The sequence below is a fragment of the Eptatretus burgeri genome, chromosome 17 (assembly GCF_056783735.1).
Source record: "Eptatretus burgeri isolate ZD-2024b chromosome 17, Ebu_testis_v1, whole genome shotgun sequence".
Lineage (NCBI taxonomy): Eukaryota > Metazoa > Chordata > Myxini > Myxiniformes > Myxinidae > Eptatretus > Eptatretus burgeri.
In genome coordinates, this window is record NC_140977.1 from 19,609,848 (window position 1) to 19,627,347 (window position 17,500).

At 34.6% G+C, this 17,500-nt stretch overlaps 1 protein-coding gene across 1 annotated transcript in view; it reads left to right on the plus strand.

The window, feature by feature from the left end:
• LOC147009479 (uncharacterized) overlaps window positions 1-17,500 on the plus strand; it is a 67,254-nt gene that overhangs the window by 40,267 nt on the left and 9,487 nt on the right. The gene's annotated exons all lie outside the window — the stretch shown is intronic.

Sequence of the window (17,500 nt, forward strand, 5' to 3'; positions counted from 1 at the left end):
CAAAGCTCTGGGAATATCCCTTGGAGCATAGTCAATACAATCATAAAGAAGTTGAAGGCATATGGTACCAGTAAGAGCCCTGCGTAGACCAGCCTGTCCCTCCAAACTGGATGACGAAGCAAGGAAGAGACAAAATCAAAGAGGCCTCTAAGAGGGCAATTGCAACTTTGAAAGAGCTACAGGCCTTTATGGCAAAGACTGGCCACTGTGTGCATGTGACAACAATATCCAAAGCACTCCACAAGTCTGGCCTATACAGTCGGGTGTCAAGATTGCAGCCATTACTGCATTACCCTGACCTCAATCCAATCGAAAATCTGTGGCATGACTTGAAGATTGCTGTCCATCAACGCTCTTCACAGAATGTGACTGGCCTTGAACAGTTTTGTCCATAAGAATGGGTAAATATTTCCCAATCAAGGTGTGCAAAGTTGGTAGAGACCAGACTCACAGCTGTAATTGCTCTCAAAGGTGCTTCCACCAAGTGTTAAATCGGGGGGTGGGGGGGGTGGACACTTATCCAACCAAGATATACTAGTTTTGTATTTTTTCATTAATTTTTTGAAATTTGTAGAACTTGTTTTTCACTTGGAAGTTGTGGGTTACGATGCATAAATAAAGGTGCAAAAAGCATCCATCCATCCATCGTCGGTGCTGCCGAAGCAGTTTCCTTGGCTATTGGGCACAATTCTGGACGGGTCGCCACTCTGACGCAGGATACTCGAATGACTCGGTCATCCCAGCAAGCTGCTACTCATTTTGCCGACCTCGGAAGGATGTCAGGCTGAAGCAACCCCCTGGTGAAGTAATTCAGCGGGCAACACGGCTTGAACTCAGGACCCTTGTGTGTGTGTGTCCGAAGTCCGAAGCCACCACCCAAACCACTAAGCCAACACCAGGCTGGAAGAAATATGATGTAATGAAATTTAATTCCAGGCTATATGGAAACAAAAGGTGAACATTTTTAAAGGGGTTGTGGACTTTCTATCTGCACTGTATATCCATCTATATATCCGATTAATAAGGTGTGTGTGTGTGTGTGTGTGTGTGTGTGTGTGTGTGTGTGTGTGTGTGTGTGTGTGTGTGTGTGTGTGTGTGTGTGTGTGTGTGTGTCCCCTAAGTAAACTCTAAAACCATGAAACCTAGCAGCCTGAAACTTTGCATGCATACAAAGAAAATTCCAAGGATGTGCATGAATGAAATTTGGGTGTTTGGATTCATTAAAACACCACTTTTGAAGACATTTAATGGCCTCATTTAATTATATCCTTTATCAGGTGCATCCTCGATCACCATTCTCTGTGGGATCTTAAGGCATATCCTGGGTAACCTCGCTGGGGTCTGAAGCCACTATGTTTTTTGGCCTTCTCAACCATGCCTTTATTTGGAACAGGGCGCAACGATTTCTTCACGATAAAGTTTTTTCTTCACTTTCCTCACTTATATTATCGAATGCCTGTTCATCATAGCTACAAATCGCTGAGTGCATTGCAATGTTTATAAACACCCGGAGTTGCCAGCGTTTGTGGCTTTATTTCATTTCCACACAATGCAAAAATTTAGAGAATCTCTTAAACGAATCTTAATTACATAATTTAAGCTCCAGAATCAAACTTCGACGCAGTTCTGATTCCTAAAAGAATGTTTATTTTTACAATTCGGGCATTGCTTGGCCTTTTCCCTGTGCATGGGTTTAACGACGGCAATTAGTAATCGCTTGCCAAGTCAGGCATTCCGTTGTCGTGCTTGCTTGAGTGTTTAAGCCACTTGGCAAGCGCCCTACAATTCATGTCCCAATCTGGATGTACAGTCGGCAGGTACGTATTCAGCACACATGGAGGTTGTACATACGTATGTGTGCATGGCGTGCCTGTTATGGGTGCCATGGTGGCAAAGTTTGATCCTGTATCTTGTGGAGGTTTTATCAGGTTTTCCTTTGTCCTTTTGACTGTTTCTAAAACACTTGGTCACCGGGTGTGCTTTACAAAGTTATATGTTTCTCTTTATGAGTTTCAAAGCAAAATATATTTGAGCCATTTGCTGAATCAACATATTTCCTTCATTACCGGGCCAATTTTTTTTTCCATCCGTCACACGCAGCTATTGATAAAGATTAATGTTTATGCACATCTTGAAATGTCTGTATAAATGCAACGTTGTTTTTCGGTGAAAGCTACTCAAGGTTTTTGGGTTGTATACAGTACATACTGCAGTCAGTAATCACACTGACTTCAACCTGCCGATTCCCTAAAAATTACTAATATCAGCCAAGCACTAAGGTGTGTGTGTGTGTGTGTGTGTGTGTGTGTGTGTGTGTGTGTGTGTGTGTGTGTGTGTGTGTGTGTGTGTGTGTGTGTGTGTGTGTGTGTGTGTGTGTGTGTGTGTGTGTGTGTGTGTGTGTGTGTGTTGTTCATAGAGCATAACACAAAGCATAACATTTTCTCTCTGCTAACTCCCCTCCCCCCACACCCTCTCTCCATCTCTCTTTCTCTCTCTGTCTCCAAACATGTCTGGGCAGTAAATGTCTGCGGACAGTGATTTATCTCCAAGTGGTATTTGTCTCCAGACATGTCCAGGCAATGTTTATGCCCGGGGTGGTGTTTGTCTCTGGGTGGAGTTTGTGTCCGGGAATTGTTTATCTCTGGACAGTGATTGTCTCCGGACATGTCGAGGTGATGTTTATGTCCGGTGGGGAGTTTGTCTCTGGATGTGTCCGGGCGGTGTTTGTCTCCAGATGTGTCTGGGCAGTGTTTGTCTCCAGGCGAGAGTTTATCTCCGGACGGCTTGGCTCCAGATGCGTCTGGCGGGTTTGGTCTCCAGACGTGTTCGGGCAGTGTTTGCCTCCAGACGTGTCTGGGCGGTGTTTGTCTCCAGGCGGTATTTATAGTATGCCCCGTAGAAAATGGATTTCTGACATTATTTTGTTTCCACCTTCACTGTCATTGTATGCAGAATCATTTTGATGAGACAGCGTGAATCGTAATTAATGCTGCACCACACGTCTGTCTTCCCTTCGCTCTCCCTCCTTGCTCCCAAACCCCTCCTCGCTCCCACACCTCTCTTCACTCTCCCGCCTCTCTCTCTCCCCCAGCCCTCTCTGTCTCTTTTACCCCGTCTTCTTCTCCCCCCCCCACCATTCTAGGAAAACCCATCAGTAGTCGGACTTGGGGCTTGTGGTGCACCTCAAAAATATACATGGAACTGAATGGGGGAAAGGGAAGAACTTATTGACTGACACCAAATTCTCCCAATTTCCCTTGTTTAACCTCCTTTAGACCCCACTTTCAAGACTTTTCCTCCCCAAAGTCCCTCAAGATCTTCCTCCCTTTTTTCAGGGGTTCTGAGGCACTTACAAAAATTTACATGACTGACACCAAAACTCATCATAGCTCCAACAAATATTTGTTCATGGTTACGCGTCACCATCAAGTACACTAGTAAATAAAAAAAGGCAGTAGTAGCCCATTAAAACCCCCCAGCCCCGATTTTATTGTTACGCTTTATTATAACCCACTTATCACCAAAAGCCCCCATTGCTTTCTTATTTACCTCCTCTGTATATATATATATATATATATATATATATATATATATATATATATATATATATATATATATATATATATATATATATATATATATACATATTGTTTATAACTTTTCTTTTTTTTTTCAATACTCTTCAATTTATTTTTCTATACTCTTCTTTCTTAAAGGCTAAACAGTTGTAATAATCTGCATGATAATGTTTTCTGCCTGCATGAGAATGTATCACACAAGAAACCGGTTTTTCCTCTTGTCTGAGGCAAAAACATTTCAATCTCTTCCTCAAGTGGTATTTTAGAACATATAACCCTTTGAAGAATGTTAAACAACACACACCTCAAATCCACCAAAAAAAAAAACCCTTTGTTCTTTGATTCTGTAACCTCACCTGAGTTTACCTATATATTTATAGTCCAGATGTCGGCTTGCTTTCATTGAGAATGTCTTTTGAAGAGCCTTTTCCATAACAAGATGATTTTTCTCTCATTTTCACAAGAGGAGAGGTAAGTTCTGTTCAAACTGATTAACTATATGTTGTTTTATGCAGAACCAAATCACAATACAATCAATAATTATTGTTTTTTGTTTTTTTTCTGACAGGCTGTCCCCAATAACAAAGTTGATGACTAATGCTGAAAATCAAGCCAATGAATATCATGAAGAATGGCAGAATATGAATGAAACCCTTACAGAACTTCAATCAGTTCAAAGTGAACTACATAATGAGATGATGAAGTGTTTTGAAGACCGATCCAATCCTTCATATTTGGATGAGAAGTTAAATGAAAGGTAAGATATATACAGTACTTATAAACAACCTTTTATAAGCATGAGAGACAATTTGGTTTTAATTTTTCCCTGCTTGTTTTTCATTTCCAGCATTAAAAGCGAACCAAACCACATGATGGTTGGTTATGAAACAAATGAATTTCACAATCTTGAATGGGATAATTTTTAATCTGTCTGACTTGTTCCCAACCTGTTTCAGTATAAACCTCTGTCTGGATGAACTTGACACAAAACTCAATCTTCTGGAGGTAAATGTTTTATTTATTACTTTATTATCAGACAATCATCTTTATATACGCTAATAGTTATTCCCTCTGTTTTAAACAGAATGAGGTGTCCGAGTTTCAAAATTGCAAGTCATCCGAAGAAGACTGTTAGGAAAGAACATTCAGTTTCACAATTGAATATTTACCTCCACCCAAAGAAAAATGTTTCATGTTTTCAATGTTGTTTAATTATATCTGCTTTTTTAATAATTATTTAATTCTCAATTACAAAAACTATAAAGGAGGGGTAAAAAAGAAAGGGGGGAGCGCACCTTACCCCCCTAACCCTCTCCCCCTCCCCCCTATGACTCATTTCCCCCCTCGTCCCACCCCTTCTCTCACTGTGTGTGTGTATGGGGAAGGGTGGGGGTGGGATGAAGGGGGTGGGTCAAGGATGGAGCTTGTGTGGGTGTGGCTTGCATGGGTGTGGCTTGTGTGGGTGGAGACAAAAAAGGGGGGGGGAGTGAATCTTTTACTTAAATAAACATGTTGTGTGTGTGGGGAACTCAGAAACTAATCATTGTATGATAGATGTGGATGTGTTGTATGGATGTGGATATGATGGATGTGGATATGGTTTGTGTGGGTGTGGCTTGTGTGGGCGTGGTCTGTGTGGGCAGAGTCAAAAATGGGTGGAGTCAAGTTTTTTTTTATTATTTCATATTTTAATTATTATCTTTGTCTTTTGTAATTCCTGTGAATAAAATGAACCTAAAATCTCTTCTCCTTTTAAATCATGTAATTTGTAAGTCCAAGGAACTGTATCTATTACATCAACAATTTTTAAAAGTTCATTCTTCCATCGTTTAATATAACCTTTTTCATAGTGAGATTTCCACCTCTATATTCTTACTATATCCCCAACTTTGAACTTGGGCTTTCTCAGATTAATCTCGTTTTATATTCTAATTTTATAAATGTTTCTGATGGTTTCAATTTTGTTGAGGTATGAATCGTATTATTGAACTAATCTACAATGTCCTGAATTAAAGATTACCATTGTTGAGAACTGAGTTGAGTGAATTTTTTATATAATCTCTTTTAAAGTGTGATTAAAACACTCAATAACAACCGCCTTTCCTTCACTAAAGGTGCTGTATAATGTAATACTGTAATCTTAAAGAAAATTCAGAAATGTTTTGTTGTTGAACTTTGTGTCCACAGTCCACATTTTTTTCGGGTTTCTCTTGCTTTTATTAAATATCTTTTGGAAGGCTAACATAAGAGCATTACCTCTTGTTTTTCAAAGCAACAACCCACGCACGTCTACTCCTCAAATCGATAATTGTTAAAGCATACTTGTACCCCTTACCATTATTGAGTTCAATCAAGTCAGCGGAGCAGATATAATCAACTTCTTTGGAATAAACCTTTCTTCTTTTAAACTTTATTGGTTTATGTAATTCATCAGTTAATTGCTCTTCAATCTTAATGCCACCATTAGAGCATATAAGGTTTTTTTTTAAATTTCCAAGCCCAAGTCTCAATTTAGCACTGATCATCTTCTTCACAATAAACCCATCAATTTTTTCTCTCAACTTTGGATTTTGTATCAGACAAATTATACATTTCTCAATCCGCTTCGTGTTTTTCTTCCAATGTCGTGCTCTTTCCATAATCAATATCGTGCTTCATACACACTTCATCAACTCTGTTTTTAGGTTTACACCAAGGCTTAGGATTGTTGGCTTCATCTAATCTTTTATCCACGTTTGTGCCAGGACCACAGAAATAATATTCTGGTGGAGGTAATTCCCCTGGTATTCCAGTTGTTGTAAATTTACTTCCTGAAAAAACTTTTGTATATCTTCCCCACTTTTATGCTATGAGATGAATTGACACTTTTTAGAGCCACCCACTAAACACATACCCTTTTGATAAACTCTATTATTTTTACTTTTAACACATGAGATATTTTTAGTATTCATTTTCTTTTTACATTTGAGACAATAACTAATTAATTTCTGAGAAATATTAACATGCTTACATGAAGAAAATATATATTTTTTATTTTTCTATTAGAATTTGTAATACAGCCCTTAATACCATAAGCACTTTAAGAATAACTTTCAGATTTTAATCTTGCATTTATTGGTTCACGAGCACCAGCCAGAGTGACCACTATATTCGTTATGTTTGTGTGTCTGTCTGTCTGTCTGTCTGTCTGTCTGTGTGTCTGTCTGTCCAGAGCATAACTCCGTGGACTTTGATCCGATCTTGATGAAACTTGGTTACGTGTTCGATATCAATGTCTAGTTGTGTTTTCCTGGATGAGGGCGTGCTACGCCCATTGTGGGCGGAGCCACGCCCCAAAAATAGCCATTTTTAGGGGGGTAGTCGGATTAAAAATCTATCTTCTCCGAGGGAATTGACTGAATGGAATGGGTTCTTCAGTATTTGAATAGCAAAATGAATTATCTAAAACTTGTTGTTGTCCGATTTTTCATTTTCGTCCCAAGGTCAAGGTCAAAAACTTAGAAAATTGTGAATTTTGACATAAAAATCATACGACCGCCCAAACTTTGAGAGCTAGGATGACAATATTTTTATGCATAATCTTGAGGTCATTCCCCACCTAAAGTCTTCAGAAGAATTTTGCTCTATCTCGAACACCTTGCCTGTGGCACCCCCTTCAACTTTGTTTTTACACTGATTTCATCAAAGTATGGATAATCCGAGGAGTGCGAAATGCCATATAGCCTATATGACGTTATATTGTTCCTGGAATGTTCCAGAGGAAGTTTTGCACCAAAGGTCATAATCCTTGACCTTTGACCTTTAAAGGCCACAAAGGTCAAATTTTCAAAGTTGTGGGAATCGAACCGGGTTTTCGACCTTCTTTGACGAACTAACTCCAATAAGCTATAGCACGTACCCTGTTTCCTTATTTTAATGTCCACAACATTGTTTTATGACCTTTAAAGGTTATGCAAAGGTCAAATTTTGAAAGTTGTTGAACGAAAACGGGTTTTCGACATTTTGCAGCTAATAACATGACACACGTATCACATCATGTTGATCATTTTTATAACTTGGTCAAAAATTATCACATTGTCCTATCCTTGACTTCTGAAACAATCTAGATCGTCAAATACCACTCGTGAACCATTGTCGTCTTCAGACTTGTTTAGGATTAAAATCAACTGCAAAAGTTCTATCTATATATTTTCCCTTCCTTATAGCAACTACCTTATTAAAATATTCCTCATTCAACTTATTTGATTTTGAGGTTTTTTTTCTTCTTCACCCAAAATGCTAATTTTAATCTTCATATCTAACCTTGAAAATGCTTCATCTCATTTTTTTCAATTTTTCACTTCTACTTCACTTTCCACCTTATCAACCATAAAGGTTGTATCAACATCTATTCCCTCCTGCAAGGCTGTTGCCTTCTCAAAATTCAAAGTCTTTTCTTCTTCACCCAACACACTCATTTTAATCATTATATCAATCGTTAAAAAATTTTGGTTTAATTTCTGTAACCTTTCCCAAATTTCCTCACCAGTTAATATTTTCACGTGTTCCTCTTCATCTATCTCATCAACATCCCTTTCAACCCTTGAACCATCTCCCCATAGAATAGCATATATATATATATATATATATATATATATATATATATATATATATATATATATATATATATATATTCATCTGGATTTCTCGATATTTTTTTTACAGCAGGAAACCATTAAAGTTTCTTATGAATTTCTAAACGAGCCTTGTATTTTCTCAACTTTTAAACCTTTTCATTATTTAACATCTTAGTTAAAACCAATGTTGCTGGTTTAGCAACATCAGTATAAAGCCAATCTTTTATTGAAAACACCCCATTCTTATGTTGTCGAACATATTTATTAAAATACCGAATACCCGTTTCTTGCAGGTATGCTTGGACACAGAAATTAGAATTTTCTTGAAGCCTTCTTGCTGTCATTTATGTTTCAGAAATATATGATCGATTAAGATGATGACAGGTCGTACCTCCCCATCTTCCTATTGTTAAATCAGTTTGTATTCCCTTACTTATGATATAAATTCCTGTTCTTTGTGTTTTTATTTTATAAACTACGGCAAAACCATGATTGATTTTATCCTTATTAAATTATTTTATTTGTTGTTTGCTAATTGTGCTTCCACAAATGTCATTATCGGCACCAACTCGATAATATTCTTCCTTACGAAACTGATTTAATTCTTTCAGGTCTGCTAGGTTTATTTTAAATGACCAATTATACCCTAAATCAATCATATATCCCCGATGTTCTATGCTCATACAAACGATATACCCTTCTTTATAACATTATATTTCAATTGGAACTCTGAATTCTGTATCTTTGGAATACACAGCCGTTTTATTTAAGGATATGTATTGTGATAAATCACTTAATCTCACCAAGCATTTGCATCGAGAGGGCTTGGATAATTCATTAATTTATAAGCATATATACTATACTTCTGTCATTTAGCCTGTGCCTTTATGTAATAATTTGAAAAATCAATATCCAGTTCTTGGGATACACCAAAGATAGAACCATCTTTTCCAACATGTCATTTATATTAGGTTAACAATTCGATATTTAATTTCAGTTAGTTTTTTTTAATAGATTATATTCGATTTCCAACCATAATTTTTTTTTATTATTGTTGAGTTGAAATATCACATGCAGAAATAATTGACCACAACACTTGGAATTAAATTCTTGGATTTGAAATGTTTGATCAGCAACATTCTGAAAGAATTTTGTGACTTCATCAGGTGGTGGAAGACCATAACTATCAAAATAATATTTGTCCTGATTATTATAAATACAAATCCAATGAGACCCGTTTCCATTATTTTCTTCTCAATTCATCATAATATTCTTTTTATATTTCGACAAGTTTGTTAATTCATCTTTCATACAAATAACCACATTATCAATTTTTAATTTCTTAGAATATTGGCAAGTTCTATATTTGATGTTGTATTCTTTCCAAATTCTTTAAACCACTCATCAATGCTCATTTATTTATGAGAAAGATAGAATCCATGACCCCTTTTAGTCAATTTTACACCATCTTGTGCTATAGAAGAAAGCATATCTCCAACTGACAATCTCGCTTTGTCAGGGAGGCTTTCAAGTTTTTCATCAAAATCTACAATTACACCACTTCCACTAATTTGTTTCTTCAACTCTTTGTTACGTCTTTCCAACCCTTTTTGAGCCTTTATTTGAGCCTTCCTTTCGTTAGCAGTTTTCAACGCTGCTGAAATATCACCCGTCAATGCTTCAGCCAAACTTAAACCAGCAAATAAAGCAATTAGAAATGGGTGAAATCCTCCACTCGTCTCTCTTGTTGAATATTTCTTCAACATTGGTTTTGACATTTTAATTTTTAGTGAGCCAGTATCGTTCACGTTTTTCACTTGTTCTCTTGTGAGCAAAACATCAATTCTTACTGCTCCTTTTCTCTGAATTGCATTAACGTTAATCATACAAGGCTTTTTATTTTGAATACAAGATGGTAGTTTACTAAGATTGATTTGATTAACATCTACCCCAGTTGACACTTTACTACTCATTTATTTTTTTCAAAAAATTATGTGCGACTAATCATAACACCATTACCTGTATTGATCTGTAATTCTGTTTCTTCCCAAAGCAAACAATATATATATATATATATATATATATATATATATATTATATATTATATATATATATATTATATATATATATATATAATATATATATATATATATATATATATCAACTTCTTCACTCCCTCCTCTTTCAATAGAAAGGGAAGTATCTCCTCTTTTTGACGTTAATGTTCCTTTTGAGTGCTCCAGTCAATTGCATAGATTGTATGGAGGTTTTAAAATGCACCCATATCCAAAATAGGTTCTTGATAACCATTGCTTTCACACACCTTTTGGTAAGACTTGTATGCTTCAGCATCATCATTTTTATCTCAATCAATTTCCAGTCTGTCTCATGGATAAAATGTTCAATCCAGAAAAATGCGAAGTTGTTTAACCTTAGCATTTTCACTCAACACATTAGTCTTATCAGTTGCAGTATCTCCATCTGGTTTCTCAAAAATGAGCCACAGGTATTGCGGCTTTCCTTCTAGAATGTTCAAATTCCACGTGCAAGTGGTTTGGTTTATTTTAACGTGTTGTCATCTTCTTTTAAGATATGATACATTTAGTGGTTTCTTTGAGTTAAGTCTTCTATTCAACATCTTTTTTGTTTTAAGATTAGAAGTATACTACACGACCAGTGAACCCGTTGGGTTCCCGTTGTGACAGCGGTTGATAAAAAAGATAGCTCCAGCGAACTATACCGCTGAGGTTGTTTGCATTGAACAAATAATCCCGAAGATTAGTTGACTGAATCGGGAATTGATTTTTTAATAAATTTTTTCATTGCCCGATTTGAACGAAACTTGATATTGCGCGTCAATGTGAAAAAAAAGGAGAAAAGAAAGTCGAAGAAATTATTGTGCGTAATCTTCTAAATGCAATTTTATTTATTAATGAACACGGAAGTATTATATCAAAATGGCGATGTTTATTTTTTTATTTAAAAATAAATCGTTCTTTGTCGATACTAAATGTTTGAGATTTTAAAATAAATCATTTCAAAAAAATATATAGCTCCAGCGAACTATACTGCTGAGGTTGTTTGCATTGATCAAATTCTTCCGAAGAGTACTTGACTGAATCGGGAATTTATTTTTTAATAATTTTTTTCGTTGCCCGATTTTAACGAAATTTGATACTGCACACAGCCGCAGGAGAATGGTGAATAAGGTAGCACTAAAATGTTTGAGCTATCCTGTACCGTTTTGGCTGTATTTCGGGAACATACATACATACATATATACAAGATGAGAGTTTTAGTAATAAATAGATCGATTCACTAATGTACCAACTAAAATTTTTGAGCTATCCTGTACCGTTTTGGCTGTATTTCGAGAACATACATACATACATACATACATACATATATACAAGATGAGAGTTTTAGTAATATATAGATCGAATCACTAATGTACCAACTTATTTTATCAATAACAAATTTATTCTGATCACCAAAAGCATTACCAACACCAAAAAGTAATCTATTTTCATGATCATTCCTTTGTAGTTGAAATCTAATTTTAAGTCCATACACAACTTTATCATTATCACAAAATCCAAATATACCTTGAAGAGGAACTGCCTTGGTAAAACTATTTTCTGCTTTTTTATCATCATTATACATTCCTTTTCTTTGACTCTAACTGGGGTCTGCGTTTTGTTTCCGTTATGATATCAGGAATAAAACCTTTGACAGCGCGCTTACCCATTCTATCACAAAATGAAGATGGTGCAAATGTCATCATTTCAGGTGTGTGTGTGTGTGTGTGTGTGTGTGTGTGTGTGTGTGTGTGTGTGTGTGTGTGTGTGTGTGTGTGTGTGTGTGTGTGTGTGTGTGTGTTTACTGCCCATTATGCCTCCTGGCATGTGGGGTAGCCATTTCAGATGTAGCAGAGACATAATCAACAGCTTCAACTTGTGTTCCAATATACAAACGAACACTATAAAACATTTTCTCGAAGAAATCATTTACAAGTGTCGCGTTTGTGTTTTTCCCAGCCTTAGTGAATTAAAATTTACACAACAAGAAACTATCGGCAAGATTCAAATAAATTTGTTGATGATTTATTTCAAAACTTTCTGCTCCATTTGTATTCCAGTCTGTTCCTCTTATAGCATTTACCTTGAAGTAATCTTTTTTAGTGGAGTTTGAGATGACAATGGTATCATCCACATCATAGATACTATCAATTGCTTCCATGCTTGTATTTATTTCGTAAAATAAGATGTTAAAACTTTTGAAACCCTGATTCAAGTATTTGAATTATTTTCTGTCATTCTTGGGGAGAATCGAGTTTTGCCTTTCTTAATTTCTTTTATTGCTTGCAATTTATGGGACTCCCTTTGGGCATCTTTTATACTATTTATAGCACCCGCTACATTTCCAAAAGCAGAAGCAGTGGAACCAATTCGGTCATTAGGTTTAAGATTATTTGAACCTACACCCATTAGAGTATCAATTATCTCATCTCCTTTATTTTCTAAATTGATGTCCTGCACCCGGTTGTCTCTTGGGTTTATCATATCTTCTATCAAGATACATACCTTCACCCTTATAGTTTGGGGAAAGGAACATCCCATCCCATACCCTGTAATTATTTTATATTTTCCCAATTCGTGTTTCCTTACAATAACCATCATATGTTTTTTTCTTGGAAACTTCACGTCGGTGAATTCTATTGGATATAATTTCTCCATTAAAATACATCATACGATTATCTTGATCGGTTATCCCAAAATGTACGCTGTACATGGTTTTTCCAGACACGGGTAGATAAATGAGATTTTATGGTTCTATTTTGAATTTATAACCTATTGGTGTTCTGTAAGCACTAAATGAAAATGTTGTATTTGTTCTTATTCCATCATTATAAGCACCATCAATCAAATCACAGTGAATTAATGCTGAATTTATACCTGAGGATATTTGAATGACATTATCACTGTAAAATGTTCCATTTGTTTCAATCTTTTTTGAGGAGAAACCCAGGGAGGCTTTCAAGTGTTTCCCAGAAAAACCCAGGGAAACTAAACTAATCATTTTGTTTGTTTAAATAAACCAATTATGTCTTATTTTTGAAGACCTGCATTAAACCTTGTGAGAATAGTTGATACTCAGGTTGAAAACTAGACTTTATGAAAATTATTAAATTATCAAAATCTAAAATGTTGGGAGTAAGGAGCATCTTTAAAAGCAGGCAGGTTTTTCCACATCTGCTTGAACCAACTATGAACATCTTTATGACTTTGGAAGATTTTTATGGATGTTAAGTTTTATCTCATTTTCCCAAATGGATAAAAAATCATTCATTTATATATTTAGAAAATGTATTATTTAAATTTTTATTGGCTTTTTTAGTTACTCTTTGTTTTATCCTGAGTTCAGGTTTAATTTCAAAATAATCCATTATTTTTATTTATACAATATCTTGTGTTGATATTTCCCTGAAAATGACAATCGTGAATAATATACATCATCAATTCATGAAACATTACCATCATTTGTTCAGTCTCCTCTCTTGTCAGAAAAGGTGTAATATCACCCTCATAATTAACATTCATTTCTCTTATTAATCTTGTAAAGCAATTCATTTTTGGTGTAATTTTGAACGTTATTTTCCTCTTTATATTTTTTTATTTTCATGAATTATAAAATAATCACAGAATATACATTGTTTATGGCTTTTTGTCTGTGTTTAATCCTACTCTATCACATGCAGGACAATTCTCAAATTTGTCACATGGAGAATCAGGGAATTCAAGAGCCTCAAAATTTGCTATTCCATCCATATTTATATCGTAAAACTTTACTTAAAATATCATTCATCTTCGGTACTTTCATCAGTACTTTCATGGTCATCTATGAAACTACTTTCATAATTATCGTTTGAACACAAACTCTCGGTATCATAACTGTCTTCTGTTCCAATGGAGATACTATCAGTCTTCAAAATCTTCACTTGAAAAATGACTCAAATTTAATTCGTGGAAAAAACATTCCCATCTATATCCAGATACTTTTTTTTCATTAACAGATTCAACTATGACATTTTTTATATTGATGGTTATTTTAAAATGGTCCTCAACTGCTTCTGAATGAAATGTCATTTCACCCGATATATTACCATCCTTTCTTTCGTCAAGATTTACATCTTTAGGGTTGTTGAAAAAAAAATGAAAATTTCTCCTTGCTTATTGGTGATGATCTTATTTTTTCTTTCTAAAGCCTCATCCATCAGGGTTTCTTTTTTGATACTTTTTCAAGTTTCATTGCTTTTTCTAGTTTTGAATATATTACTGGAAGGAGAGAAGAAACTTTTATTAGAGTTACTTTAATTGATGTTCTTTCACATATACTAAAAGCCCTTCCAAAGAAGGAAATTGAAGAACTCATATATTGCCAGTCATAAATGTTTTTATCCTGTAGTTGTTATATTTATCTTTATTCAATTTTACATCCTGAACATATTGCCTTGTATCTTTTACAAATGCAGAGATTGAGTGAAACTTGTCTTTCGTGTCTTGCTATATTGTATTTATTAAGTGAAAAAAGTTGGAGGATAAAATGGTTTTAAGCACAGATTCACCTATAAATTAAATGGAATTTTCATCAAGAAAATGTTCGCTGAAATGAAAAGTATCTATAAATTACCGTGAGATTTTCATCAAGAAAATTTTATTTTCAGCAAAGTTATACTATATAAATATGGTGATTGCAACTCATTGTGATGTCTGAAATATTAATATTCTTTCAAATGTTTTTTTATTTTCGACACCTTCAAACCCAAAAACATGAAAGATCAGTTGAAGGAATAACTTTAAAATATATGCATTGTGATGTATGTAATATTGATATTCTTTAATAAAAATTTTATAACAGACACCTTCAAACACAAAAACACAAGAAGAATGAAGAGGGGATACTTGGATACTCTTGAAGATATTGATGAAGCATTTAAAGGACATACAAATGTAAGATTATTTCACTTTAAAGAACCAACACCAACATCAAGCATTGAGACTTCTTATGGTTCAACCAAAAATTTAAATTCTAATTAAAAATACATTGAGTGAAATCAATACTTTTAAGTGTTATATGGGAGTAAAAATAAAAATGTCAAGAAAAGGAGGTGAAGAAACTCTCAGCATGAGAACCAACCCTCACTTTATCACATCATTCCAAGATTTCTTAGATTGTGATGTATATGATGAACTGCTGAGATATGACAAAATGGTCATGACAACGTGGAAGGTAGTGGATTCGTGATTGAAAAAATAATCTCATTGGATATACACATCCTAAAATATTTCCTCTCAAGGCTTCCTCATACATTGATTTTCCAAAAGAGATAAAACTTAAAAAGGCAGTTGTTAATATTCAAAACAATGACAATAAATGCTTTTTATGGTCTGTTCTTGCTCGCCTACATCCTCCAAAAAGGAATGCTGAAAGAGTAACTCAAGGAATATGAGAATAGATTAAATGTTAAAGATTTCAAGTTTCCAATGTCATTGAGCGATATTCCTAAATTTGAGAAAATGAATAATCTATGTGTTAATGTGTATGGATTAAAGGATACAAACAAAGTTCAGATATTAAAAATTTCAAAAAACTATAAAAATGATGAAACACACATTGACCTTCTCTATTTTACTTCAAAGGAAAAATCACATTATGCTTTCATCAGAAATTTGTCAAGATTAACCAAATCACAACTATACAAGAGAAAATGTAAAACATATCCTTGGAAGAGATGTCTCAACTCCTTTCATACAAAAGAACGATTAAATCAACATTTGAAATATTGCAGTAATCATAAATCAACTGTAATCAATTTAACAAAAGCAGGTTCAATCATATCATACAAATATTTTCACAATCTATAAAAACATCCGTTTGTGATATGCACTGATTTTGAAAGTATCCCAGAAAAGATAGACACTTTCTCCAAATCCAAATCAATCATTCACAATTATATATCAAACACATACTCCTTGTGGTTTCTGTTATAATATCAAATCATCTGTTGGTGATGAATACAAGTTAGAATTTTTAGAATTGTTTTTTTTAGAATCAGTGAAGGTCTAAAGGTAAGAGACCATTGTCATCTCATTGTTAAATATAGAGGTCCAGCTCATCAGAGTTGTAATCTCAATTTTATACTTCCCTCTTTCATTCCAGCATTCCTTCACAACAACGCTCACTGTGACACGCATCTTTTTATAAATGAATTGAGTTAAACCAGTGGAGACATTTCATCCATTTTTAACACTAGCCAGAATTACATCTCATTCACAAAAACAATTCCTACATCTCCCATAACTCATATCAGATTTCTTGACACATTCAAGTTTATGTCGAGTCCATTATCTGTCTTGGTATCAAATATTAAAAACTTTCCAATTCTCTAATTACATTTCTTAAATTAAGAAGAGATTGATCTCCTATATGGTTATGATTATATGAACACATTTGGGAGGTTTAAAGAAGCAGAACTTCCCTCAAAGGAAAGTTTCTATGATGAATTAAATAAAAATTACACAACTGATGAAGATTATGTACAAGCACAAAATATTTGGGAGAACTTTAATACAAAGAACCTTGGGGCATAACACGATTTGTATCGTAAAACTGATGTTCTTTTATTGGCCAATGTATTTTGGACTTTTGGAACAGTCTGTCATCAAAAAAATCTGATGGATTAGACCCCACTCACTATTACACAGCCCCAGGATTGGCTTGGAGTGCTATGTTAAAAATGACAAAACCATTGGAATTAATTGGTGATGCAGATGTGCTTTTGATGATAGAGAAAGCAAAAAGAGGTGGAATATCACAAGTCTGTTCAAAGAGATATGCTGGAGCGAACAACAAATATCTTCCTAACTATGATATATTATGATGCGAACAATTTCTATGGATGCGCCACGTCTCAATCTTGACATTATGGAAGTCTTAGATAGGTTAAGGAGAAAAATTGTGAAAAAGTATTACAGAACATTGTTATCTCCTCCCAAAAAGAATTAGATGAAGCTAAAGTCAGATATTATTTTGAGGTTGATTTAAAATATCCTGAAGAACTCCATAAGAAACATAAAGACCTTCCATATGCACCTGATAAAAAAGGTCTGAAGAAGGAATGGTTTTGCGGTTACCAACAATCATTTCTTACAATAGGCAATCCAACAGAAAAATTACTAATGACATCTATATTAATATTTCGGCACGCCCCTTTCTTTGTTCCACCATCAGATTTTTGTTACTGCA